Below are 10,771 nucleotides of genomic sequence, written 5' to 3' on the forward strand. Positions count from 1 at the left end.
ATAGAAGCAGTTTCTCTAACCTTGTAACAGAACTAATGTGCATATGCACATGTAAACTGACTGAATCACCAAAATTAACCATTTGATTTTACATTTACTTTCTCTTTTAAGTTCACCCCACCACCATTTTTATTTATACTTTTTGAAAGAATTGGTCAATCCATTAAACACTGCAATGGTGAAGTTATCTCCTTGATAAAAAAAAGTCATCACATGAAAGAAACTAATTCTAAATAAAGACTATTGGAATTGAATATTCAATCAATCTTTGCAAATTTCGATCTTTGATGGAAAAGTGAGGCACCATTGACCCAGATTATGCACCCCAGCATCAGATATCCAATATCGTAAACTATAAAACAGTGGCTAAAAGGGTGCTAGAAACTTGGTTACTCAATCATACAGAAAAGAAGCCTGAACCTGTGACTGTGGACTTTGTTGAGTATGAAACGAAGAAGATGTAGGGTCCCTGGCCTTATCTTCAGCACGTGCCAATACATTGTGACGGAGCAAAGTGGGAATTGTACCCGTGAATCTGATTTTGCCAGAAGAAGAGCCAAAGAAGGGTGAAGGTTCAACAGTGCATAGACCATGGAGGGGAAGTTTGGCCACGGTGCTGCTAGAGGGCGTGGAGGACAGAAACAGGAAGCTTCTAGGTCGCCGTAGAGGACGAAATTAAGTTTAACTTGGAAAATAAAACAATTAACGTGGCACGACAGCTGGCATCAAACCTCACCTCGCCGTTTGCCACATCTACTAAAACTTAACGTCATTCATTTTTAAGGACTAATACTAAGAGTTTCAAAACTACGAGAACTAAAAACCATCAAAGTTTTGAGTAGGAACTAAAACCAAAATAGTGTGATATTTAAGGAAAAAAAACATATTTAACCATTTTTCCGTCTATTCTTCTTCTTGCTTTGAATCCAAGAAAAAGAGAAACCTAAAGAAGATAACTTGGGAGAGTGCGAGATAATAAAGAAGGAATCTGAATATAAGCAGCGTTTTAGTAATATGAAACGATGCATGAGATGGTCGTGTACCTCGTGAAGATTTCTCAGAGCTGCTTATTCTTTCGTAAAATCACAACATTCGCACAATTATGGTTCTTGTTCTTGAGGAAAAACAATTCCTTTTACACCTAAATGTTCTTAATACTTCGGTTTAGTGCATCCACTCTTGAAGTTTCGGCAGCAATGGATGCTTTACAAACTAGTGCTGAGAGCTATCATGAGCAACCTCAGTGGCGCAAAAAGGAAACCCAGATTGAAATTTGCTTTTCATCATCACGTGCCACGTGGCGCGTGGATTACACATGCTTAGGAGAGCGAATGCGCCTATCAAACCGCACAAAACTCGCGACGATATTTCCGATTGTTGTTTTGATTATTCTTCTCAAATTGTGTTAGGACTCCGTAGTTTTGCACTCTTCCTAACAATCGTTGCGGTGTTTTGTCGATTAATTTTCCTGGAATGTTGTCCTGTCTTTTGGTTTCTGAGTTTTGGGTCGTTTAATCCAGAGTTGATTTTGGTGTTCCTTGAAGAAGTTTCAGAAAAGAGAGGGGGGAAGAAATATGATGAATTCTTATTCTTCTTCTTCAGCTACTGTCGCAGTGGAGAAGGCGACCAGCGATCTTCTTGTGAGCCCTGATTGGACCATGAACATCGAAATTTGTGATTCCATCGATTCTAATCATTGGTAATCTTCAACTACAAGAAAATGGAGGAAGATAGATAACATATCAATTTAGACATTATGTTTTATTTTATTTTATTTTGGAGGCGTTGACTTTGACCAACTACCACATGTTTAAGCATTTTTAATACGATGTTCAATTTAATGTTTGTAGGTTCTGTCCTCGGATGTTGTCGTTGGTGATTGTAGTTAGTAATTTTTGGTGTGATGAAACTGACAGGAGCAGCATTGTATTATTTGGAAATTAGTGGAAAACTACTTGTTCTTCTTTTCATATTATATTAATTTTTTTGTTTTTTTTTATTTCAATTCTGTGATTTCTAATTTTCTTATGCATAAATATTGTTTCCAAAATTGAACAATTATTTTATGTCTAAGCATCCTCTCAGAAAAACCAGGCTCCATGTATGATAATACAAACTATACTTCTTTCTCATTTTCTTTTCACTCCTTTAATAGAGTAATCTCTGGGAAATTGACGCCTTTCTTTTAAGCTTTTACTAAATCTTCGATGAATACCACGTGCTTAATTTCTCAGGCAGCCAAAAGATGTTGTAAAAGCTGTAAAGAGGAGATTACAACATAGGAGCTCTAGAGTTCAATTACTAGCTCTCACGGTACTTTGTTGGCACTGGCTTTTGGTCTTATTTTTGGGTATTTGGCTCTAGTTGTTTGTGGATGTGTGCTCCTGGATTGGTTAACTTTCAAATTCATTTGTTTGGAGCTTGATTTGTGGTTTCTGGTTGTCTACCCCCAGCTGCTGGAGACAATGGTAAAGAACTGTGGTGATTTTGTGCATTTTCAAATTGTTGAGAGGAACATACTGGAGGAGATTATCAAAATCATAAGGAAGAAGGTATGGTGGTTTTAGTGGGAAACTTCTTGGATTAGCTTTTGTATTTCATGCTTGCAAGAAATTGTTATTGCATTCTTCATGAAAATGTGTGGTTATAAACAAGGTCAGATCGTTATGACTAAACCTCTATCATTGTTGTTTAAAGGGAGAATTCCTCTAGAATGTAGAGAGAAGTTTACATCCATTACAGGTGCACTGTTTGTATAATTCATAAGGTGACATTTTCTGAAATAATTGATTAATACTTCTATTTGATTAAGCTATCAAATCTTTTCATTCATCATTCTTCCTTTTTTGTAAAATTGTATCAATTCTTTTCTGTCAAATGTATAATAATTAATCAAGTCTTCTGTTTGATAAGGTGATACACCCTGCTCTTACTTATCAAAAAAATCTTAATATTTAGGTTTAAACCATTTAATTGTCCATATTTATTATGTGACTTTTTCCCAGTTTGATCCCCTTCTTATTAGAATTTTCAATTGAGTCCTTATAAGTGTTAATTTGAATTAATTGAGCCCCTGCCGTTAAATTTTTAAGACGTGGCATAGTTTAGGCTTGCATGGAATTTTGGTAAAATGTAATAATATAATATTAGGATTTCTGAAATGAGATTTAGGGTTCAATTAAATTGAATGGGATTAAAAATCTGAGAAGTGGTTGTAGATCAGACGAAGGGATGGAGATTAAGTGGTTGTAGATCTGAGAAATGGTTGTTGATCAAATCCACCCCAATTGCATTTCAGCAAACTGGGGAAAATTGTTCCTGCTTCTACGCCGCGAAGGGGAGATAGTGATTACCGCGACGTGGGTTTCGAAATCTCTGGAGGAGGAAGAAGATGGAAGCGGTGGCGCGATTCTGAGAAGTGGTTTCTTGCAGGGTTTGCGTCACGATCTATGGAGAAGAAGTTCTTGGTGGTTACGACGATTCTGGCTTTTCTGGATCTGCAAGTGAAGGTGGCGCGATGTAGGCTGATGCGATTCTGGGTTGTGCGACAGTGATGGAGGAGAAGACTCGCGATTTAAGGGAGAGTGGCGGTTTGGTTTTATTTTATTTTTTTTTTTTTGCTTTTTCTGTATTTTGGGAATTACAGGTGAAAGAAGGAGATCGCACGAGGAGATTCACGGTGGTGCTCTGGATGCTGTTTTGGGTTTTTCTGGGCTGGGTTTTTATTGGGAATATCAGCAAAGTCTAAGTCTATTAGATTCTTTTCAGATATCAATCTCCTTTCTTCTTCTAGCAATAAGATTCTCCAACTGCGTGTTCCTTTCCAGCTCTAAATTTCCCAGATCCATGAGGTTCTTTTGGTCATCCTTTGTCCATTTAATGACAGATTTACTTTAATCTTCTTTGCCACCTGTAGCTTCTTATGAACCCTAAATCCCATTTCAGAAATTCATATTATTAAAATTTAAAAAGTTGCTAAATTCCACGTATTCAACTCTCAATATGTCACGTTTTAAAAATTTGACAAATCAATGTTTCACCTATGCAAAAACTTAACCCCGTTATCTAAATTTAACGGCAGGGGCTCAATTGATTCAAATTAGCACTTATAAGGACTAAATGAGGGATTCTAATAAGAAGGGGATCAAACTGGAAAAAACCCACATAAATAGGGACAACTAAAGGGTTTAAACCTAATATTTACTGATCAAAATATGGATGGGTTCTATATTAAATTACTACTATTTCCAGCAAACTATTTTTTTTTTATTTGATTTGTCTCGTCTGACATGAAACACATGTAATTATAATTTAGGAAGGTATGCAAGTGAGGGATAAAATCTTAATATTGCTGGACTCATGGCAAGAGGCATTCGGGGGATCAGGTGGTAAACATCCTCAGTACTGTCGGGCATGTAAGGAGTTAAAGGTAGCTGTCTACTTGATAAAATTTCTTGATCGGTTTTTATCCAACTCTTTGTTGATAATTTCATGTGCAGAGTGGGATGCTAGATTTTCAAAATAATATTCGTGACTTTTGTCAATACTCTTTAAATGATAGACAATCTGGTTCATCTTATGGGTGAGGTTACAAATTTTAAGAAGACACTTTTACTTCTTATTGTGACATGTACACAAATTTGTTGTTTGTAAGTAAATGTGTCGCATCAAAATAACTCCGAAGTTTTGCTAAAAGTTTCCTAAGTGTTGCAATTCTTTAGTGAGAAATGGGTGAATTTTAACTTTTTAAGGTTCAAAACACTTAATTTTATCATCACCTCCGCGTGGAGAATTGTCCCCTGGCAAAACCCAACCATCATCCCGTTTGTTGCAAATTTACATTTTAAGGATTGAATTGATATCTGTAAGCCATAGCCACATGCGAGTTGTAATTCAATGACCATCAGATTATATCATCGTCATAGTGTGTTGGATTATATGAATGTCAGCAATATGGAGTAGTTTTTCCAAAGCCCACACCGGATGCAGCTGCAATATTTACTCCTCCTTCTACCCATCCAACTTCAAGAAATATGCCAGCTGGATATTGGATGGCAAGCAATTCATCAAAAACACTGGATGAAACTATGGCAACAGAGATAGAAAGTTTAAGGTTAATCTCGGCTTCCTCTTTTCACCCTTGCTTCCTCTGTCCATCCTTTGTGTCAACTTTTGTGTTGCCAAATCTGTATTTTAGCTAACTGGTCTTGAGATATTCAGTATGTCAAGCTTGGACTCCATGCGATATGCTTTGGATCTTTTGAGTGACATGTTGCAGGCTGCAAATCCTAGTGATCGTGCAGTAAGTTATACTGTTTTGCTTGGCATTCTGAAATCTCCTGTCTGCTAAGTGAAAATGATTTAGTGTCTGGTTTTATGCTTTATAGGCTGTAAAAGAAGAAGTAATTATTGATCTTGTCGATCGCTGTCGCACAAACCAGAAAAAGTTGATGCAGATGCTAACAACAACTGGGTTAGTTCCACACGTCTTTTCCTTCTGGCACATACTCTCTTGTCGAAAAAGTTGATGCAGATGCAGTTATTGAAGCACGTTTTTCTTTTCAGTCTTTCTTGCTTATAACTTGTCGAAAAAATAAACTAGTTTAGAATGTCGATTTAGGTCTTTCATGTATAACATGGTAAGTGAATCATCTACCCTCTGTTTGATAAAGTCAAAATCGTTGTATTAAGCATTTAATTTCGTTTTATACTTCCACTCATGTTATTTTATTCCTTCCTTTAACTAATTTTTTTATCATAGAATATCAACATGTATTGCAGGTCATGGGTAACGAAACTGTTCTCTCAGTAACTTTTTATTCAATGTGAACTCTTTACTACTATTTCAGGCCTTCTAAGGCACAGCCAACGACTGCAAATGCTACAACTGGTTCCAGCGAAAATTCAGTGTCAATTAACACTAACAGCAAAACTCCACATCTTCCAAACTCCTCAACCTCTGTCCCATCCAACGCATTAGTTCTTTCTAACCCACCTGCCTCAGTTAGTACTGCAAAGGATCAGGAGATTATTGATTTACTGAGTATCACTTTGTCCACGTCGCCATCACTGCAGACAACATACGCACCATCAGCCTCTAGCCAAGGCATGCATCAGATTCCTGTTCAGTCCAGAACAGAAGGGCTTTCTCATGCTTCCCAAACATATCTGGGAAATTTTCCGTACAACAGTTACGTTGTCCCTTGGGCTCAGAATCAATCTCAGTCAGAATTTCAAACCCTGCCTCAAGAACAAACGTATCAATGCCAATCTCAAACCCCATCCCCACCCTCCTCTCGACATACACATTATGAAGCCCAACAACACCATCATCAACCCGCCCAACAGGAGCAATTGCAATCACAAACCCTGCCAGAACCCCAACATGTATTTCAACAACCTCAATATCATCATCAATATAGCCCTCATCAACAACATTTGCAACCCCCTAGTGAACCGCAACCACTACAGTATCAGCCACAGTACCAAACACCCGAACCCCGTTCACAGTGCCATCCTCAACCCCAGCTACAGTATCAGCCTCAAACCATGCATGGCCATCAACCTCAGCCACAGCAACAATTTCAGAATCAACATCTTCAATACCCTTCAAGATATCCTCCCCCGCCATGGGCAGCTACACCTGGATATGCCAACTATCAAAATCACTCGCCTGCTGCAAATGTGATTTCAACAGAAGCCAATACAACAGTATCTTATTCTTCTGCTCCAGGGGTAATGCCCGTGCTACACAATAATTCATTCCCTGACAGAGTAGGTACCGGTGGAACTCCAGAGAGTGCAACAGGACAAAAGACTTTTGTTCCGTCTCACAGGTTATTTGAAGATTTGAATGTTTTCGGAGACACAAATGGAAAGGTTAAGATGACCAGCAGCTGTGGTTCGTCATCCAACTTGTCTGGGACAATGGGACCTGGTATGGTTGGGGGTCGTAAGTGAAAATATGGGACCGGCAGTATTGGTTGCAGCTTGTGGAAGTTCTAGATTGATACAAGTGACTCTTCCTATTTTATGTGTAACAGACCATAAGACGACAGACTTTGAACATTATTTGATGTAATATTTTAGTTTTTGGTAGTGGTTCTCGTTCGTTCATCGATTGATCGCTGACCACTATAAAGGTACTTGATATTCATAAACGTGTTCAATGTCCTTAATTGTTGACAACATACGCCCTTGTAAAATATCCCGTGAAGGGAGCTTCTTCCTGCACTGTCACAAATTCATTTCGATTGTCCTTAATTTTACAATTTTGGAAGTCAAATAACAAATGACTTTAAAATTGTATAATCCAAAAGTAAAAGAGGTGATATTTAGATTGTACAATTGGGAATTCTTTATTTTAAAATAAGATTTTTTAATTATGTAATTTGGAAAACATAATTTAGATTGTGGAATTTGAAAGTTATTTTTTCTTATTATTTTTTTTCAGAGTTAATTTTTACTAGTATAATTCAAAAATATTTTTTTTTGGAGAAAAAAAACATTTTAAATTGTTAAAAAATTATATAATCTGAAAATTATTTTTAACTTGTAGATTCAACAATCTAAACTATTTTTTAGTGGTTAAAATGACTTCTGAATTGTAAAATTCAAAAGTCAAAAATAAAATCTGAATTATATAATCCAGATAACCTTTAGATTGCATGATATAAAGATTATTTTTAACTTCTCAATTACACAACACGAAAATAAAGCATGTCAGAATAGGAGGAAACATGGGACGTGCAAGAAGAAACTGCCTCCCATCAAATCACACGACTTTTCCTTATTTGTTTTGATCGGGTCATTTTTATTTGGAAAACGATACTTAGACAACAAAATTTGACAATATTTCGACACAGTACACGTGTCAGCGAATGAGAGGGCCACGTTTAAAACGAAAAAAACTGCTGCGTTCTGAGAAAATCTGATAAAACCTGCTTCAAATTTGACGTGGCGAGGACGGGCACGGGCAGCTTGCGTTTGTGCGTTTCAAATTTCAAATGGTATTCGAACTTCGTAGACAGAGAAGCGCGAACAACCAAAACCCACTTGTGTGACCTAGACGAGAGAGTTGGAGAAAAGGGTGCACGAGCGAGAGAGAGAGAGAACGAGTCCTAGCCGGAGTGCCGTCGTTCACTGCCCGTTCCGTTTGACGGCGCCGCAGCTCCGACGTGGAGCGCTGTTCGCGAAGACGGCATCGTGTTTCCTCCGTTCCGGCCCAGCGACCTAGGGAGGCGTTGAAGGTGTCGCTTCGTCCCAGGTGGTTCCGTCCCTGTCCCGGAGTGTCGCCGGAGTCTCGCCGGAGTGTGGGCTGTGAGGCGGACCAAAAAGAGGGGTTTTCCGCACTGTGAGTTCCACGGACACCTTAGGCAACCGTATCTGTTCCAACCGCCACACGTCGTCTTCACCCAAGGTTGGTTTGTTTTTGCATTTTTCAGTGGAATGAACGTTGAATACATGGATGATGTTGTTTTTGGATTGGATTTGGTTTTGTATGAAACGTCTCCCAAGTGGATGTTGTTCTGTTTCTTATTTTTATACAAGTTCTCTGCTTAATCTTACATTGTTGCTGTAATTGTGTTGGATTGGTAGTCATGGACCTAGTTGGCCTTGCTGTAAAAAAACTTCAACCGAATCACCCACTTCATTCGGGTTTGGTAGCAGTAATGTTGGTTTAGGGTTTAGAAGTAGGTGAAATGAGGAAAAACAAACAAGGTACCCCAACATCAGACTGATGGACGTAGTTGGTCTTGGTGTGCAAAAACTGGAACCCAGGTACCCAGTTATTATGCCTAAGGTACCAGTCCTGTTCCTGTAGCGTGAGTGTTTGAAAATGTTGTTTTGTGCGGCACGAATTATATGAAATAATGTTAACATGAGTGTTCCCAGATTACTGAGAAGTAGTTAAAATGAGGGAAAACAAACAAGGTACCCCAAAATCAGAGTGATGGACGTTGTTGGCCTTGGTGTGCAAAAACTGGCACCCAGGTACCCACTTATTTTGCCTAAGGTACCAGTTCTGTTCCTGTGCCATTAGTGTTAGAAAATGTTGTTTTATGTGGCACGAATATGTTAAAAAAATGTTAAGAAATTGTTCCCAGATTACTTAGAAGTAGATAAAATGAGGGAAAACAAACAAGACACCCCAAGATGAAAGTGATGGACGTAGTTGGCCTTGTTGTGCAAAAACTGGCACACAGGTACCCACTTATTTTGCCTAAGGTACCAATTCTGTCCCTGTACCATGAGTGTTAGAAAATGTTGTTTTATGTGGCACGAATTATATGAATTAGTAAATGACTATTATTTTTTTGTTCTCTTTTTTGTCGTGGTTTAATAAATGCTGACAATGTTTGTTATGATTTCCAATTTGTTGTTTTAGTTGATTGTGTTGGTGTAATGTAATTTCAGTTTTTGTGTTGGTGTAGTGTTATTATACATTGAATTCAGTGTTATTTTGATTTGGGGATTACTGTCATGTTGGTCACCTCCTGTCTAGTTCAAATATCTGGCATTTCTTAAAGAGAATTTAAATTAAATTCATTGTGCTTGAATATGAATACTATGTATTAAGTTTCCGTTTTCTGTTCATTCACACCCCATCCGTCTAGCAGTTCCAGCAGCACGCCCATGAGAAGCTTGGGAGCTGCAACGTTGGAAGCATTGACGTCCAGCTGCATCAAACAGCAGCAACGACAACACACACCGTCTTCAAGTCCAGCCGAATTGGATGCACATGTTGAGATGGGAGAGAAGTGGAAAGCTGACACAAACCTTGTTTATTCCAGCATGGGCAGCGATGGTGTGCAGAACATGCAGAAGTGTAAACAAAATGGAGGGCCCCACATGGCTTTATCTGACAGAGAAGCAAAAGAGTGATTGAAGAAATTCATTAAAGGTTGCTAATGGGAGACAACAGCATGGCAACCTGGCTGGAAACGCACGAGGCAGCACCAGAACGAGACTTGAGAATTTGGCTTTAAAAGAGTGAGAGGCCGTGAGTGAGAGGGTTACGCTTGGGAGGAGGCTCTCGGTTCTTCTCCTCCTCCAAGTTCAGTAGATTAGTTTTGAACTCCAGATAATGTAATGTAGTGAGATTGTTGTATGAGAGTAGAGGTGCCGTGAGGTGCTGTGAGGTGCATAGTGAGATTGTAATGAATTTTAATTTGAATGAACAATGTCATTTAATTTCCTGTTACTGAATTGTCAATTTTATTCTACTGATGCGATTAAATTTCTGCTGAAATCTGATCTGTGTTGTTGTGTGTCTGCCATTTAATTTATACTGTTGTTGATTGTTTGCAATTTAATGGCTTTGTTACCAAAGTAGGCAAAAATGTAAAGCGCCAGTTTTGCTGGCCATAAGGGACAGCAAACGTTGCTTCCATTCCCCATTCAAAAACAAGAAAAAGAAAATAAAAGGAGGCTCGTAGGAGAAAAAGGGGGGTATGGGTTCTGCACTTGGAAGGGAAAGGATTTCTGCAAAACTGAGAGAAGGTGAGGTGGGGAGCTGCTGAAGTGCAAGGAGGCTTTGGTGCTGCATCTGGAGGAGTGGAAGAGTGGCTGCAAGTTCTGGGAAAGAGGAGAAGTGAAGAACTTTTGAAGTTGGAAGGAGATCAAATTCTCTGGAAGTGATTCAAGGAAGTCTTCAAGAGGTAAGGGGAGCTAGATCTTTTGTTTGATTGATGATATATGTTGTGTTTAATGCAAATCTGGGAAGGAAGGGATGAAAAATTGGGATTTCTGGGTTTTCTGGAAAACCTGC

General features: G+C 38.6%; 1 long non-coding RNA gene and 1 pseudogene across 2 annotated transcripts; both read left to right on the plus strand.

Annotated features, from left to right (window-relative positions):
* Positions 1–286: 286 nt before the first annotated feature.
* On the plus strand, positions 287–7,190 carry LOC148202232 (TOM1-like protein 6; annotated as a pseudogene). Its single transcript, XR_015784780.1, has 8 exons — positions 287–1,699; positions 2,235–2,313; positions 2,454–2,552; positions 4,316–4,429; positions 4,950–5,113; positions 5,221–5,302; positions 5,388–5,486; positions 5,608–7,190. The product of XR_015784780.1 is annotated as a TOM1-like protein 6 (transcript).
* A 673-nt stretch (positions 7,191–7,863) lies between these two features.
* Positions 7,864–10,204, plus strand: LOC148202233 (uncharacterized). The gene is made up of 2 exons (XR_015784716.1): positions 7,864–8,419; positions 9,621–10,204. It is a non-coding gene; the product is annotated as an uncharacterized LOC148202233 (long non-coding RNA).
* Positions 10,205–10,771: the final 567 nt, after the last annotated feature.

This window comes from Vigna umbellata, chromosome 3, assembly GCF_029865625.1.
Source record: "Vigna umbellata cultivar VRB3 chromosome 3, Vumbellata_1.0, whole genome shotgun sequence".
Lineage (NCBI taxonomy): Eukaryota > Viridiplantae > Streptophyta > Magnoliopsida > Fabales > Fabaceae > Vigna > Vigna umbellata.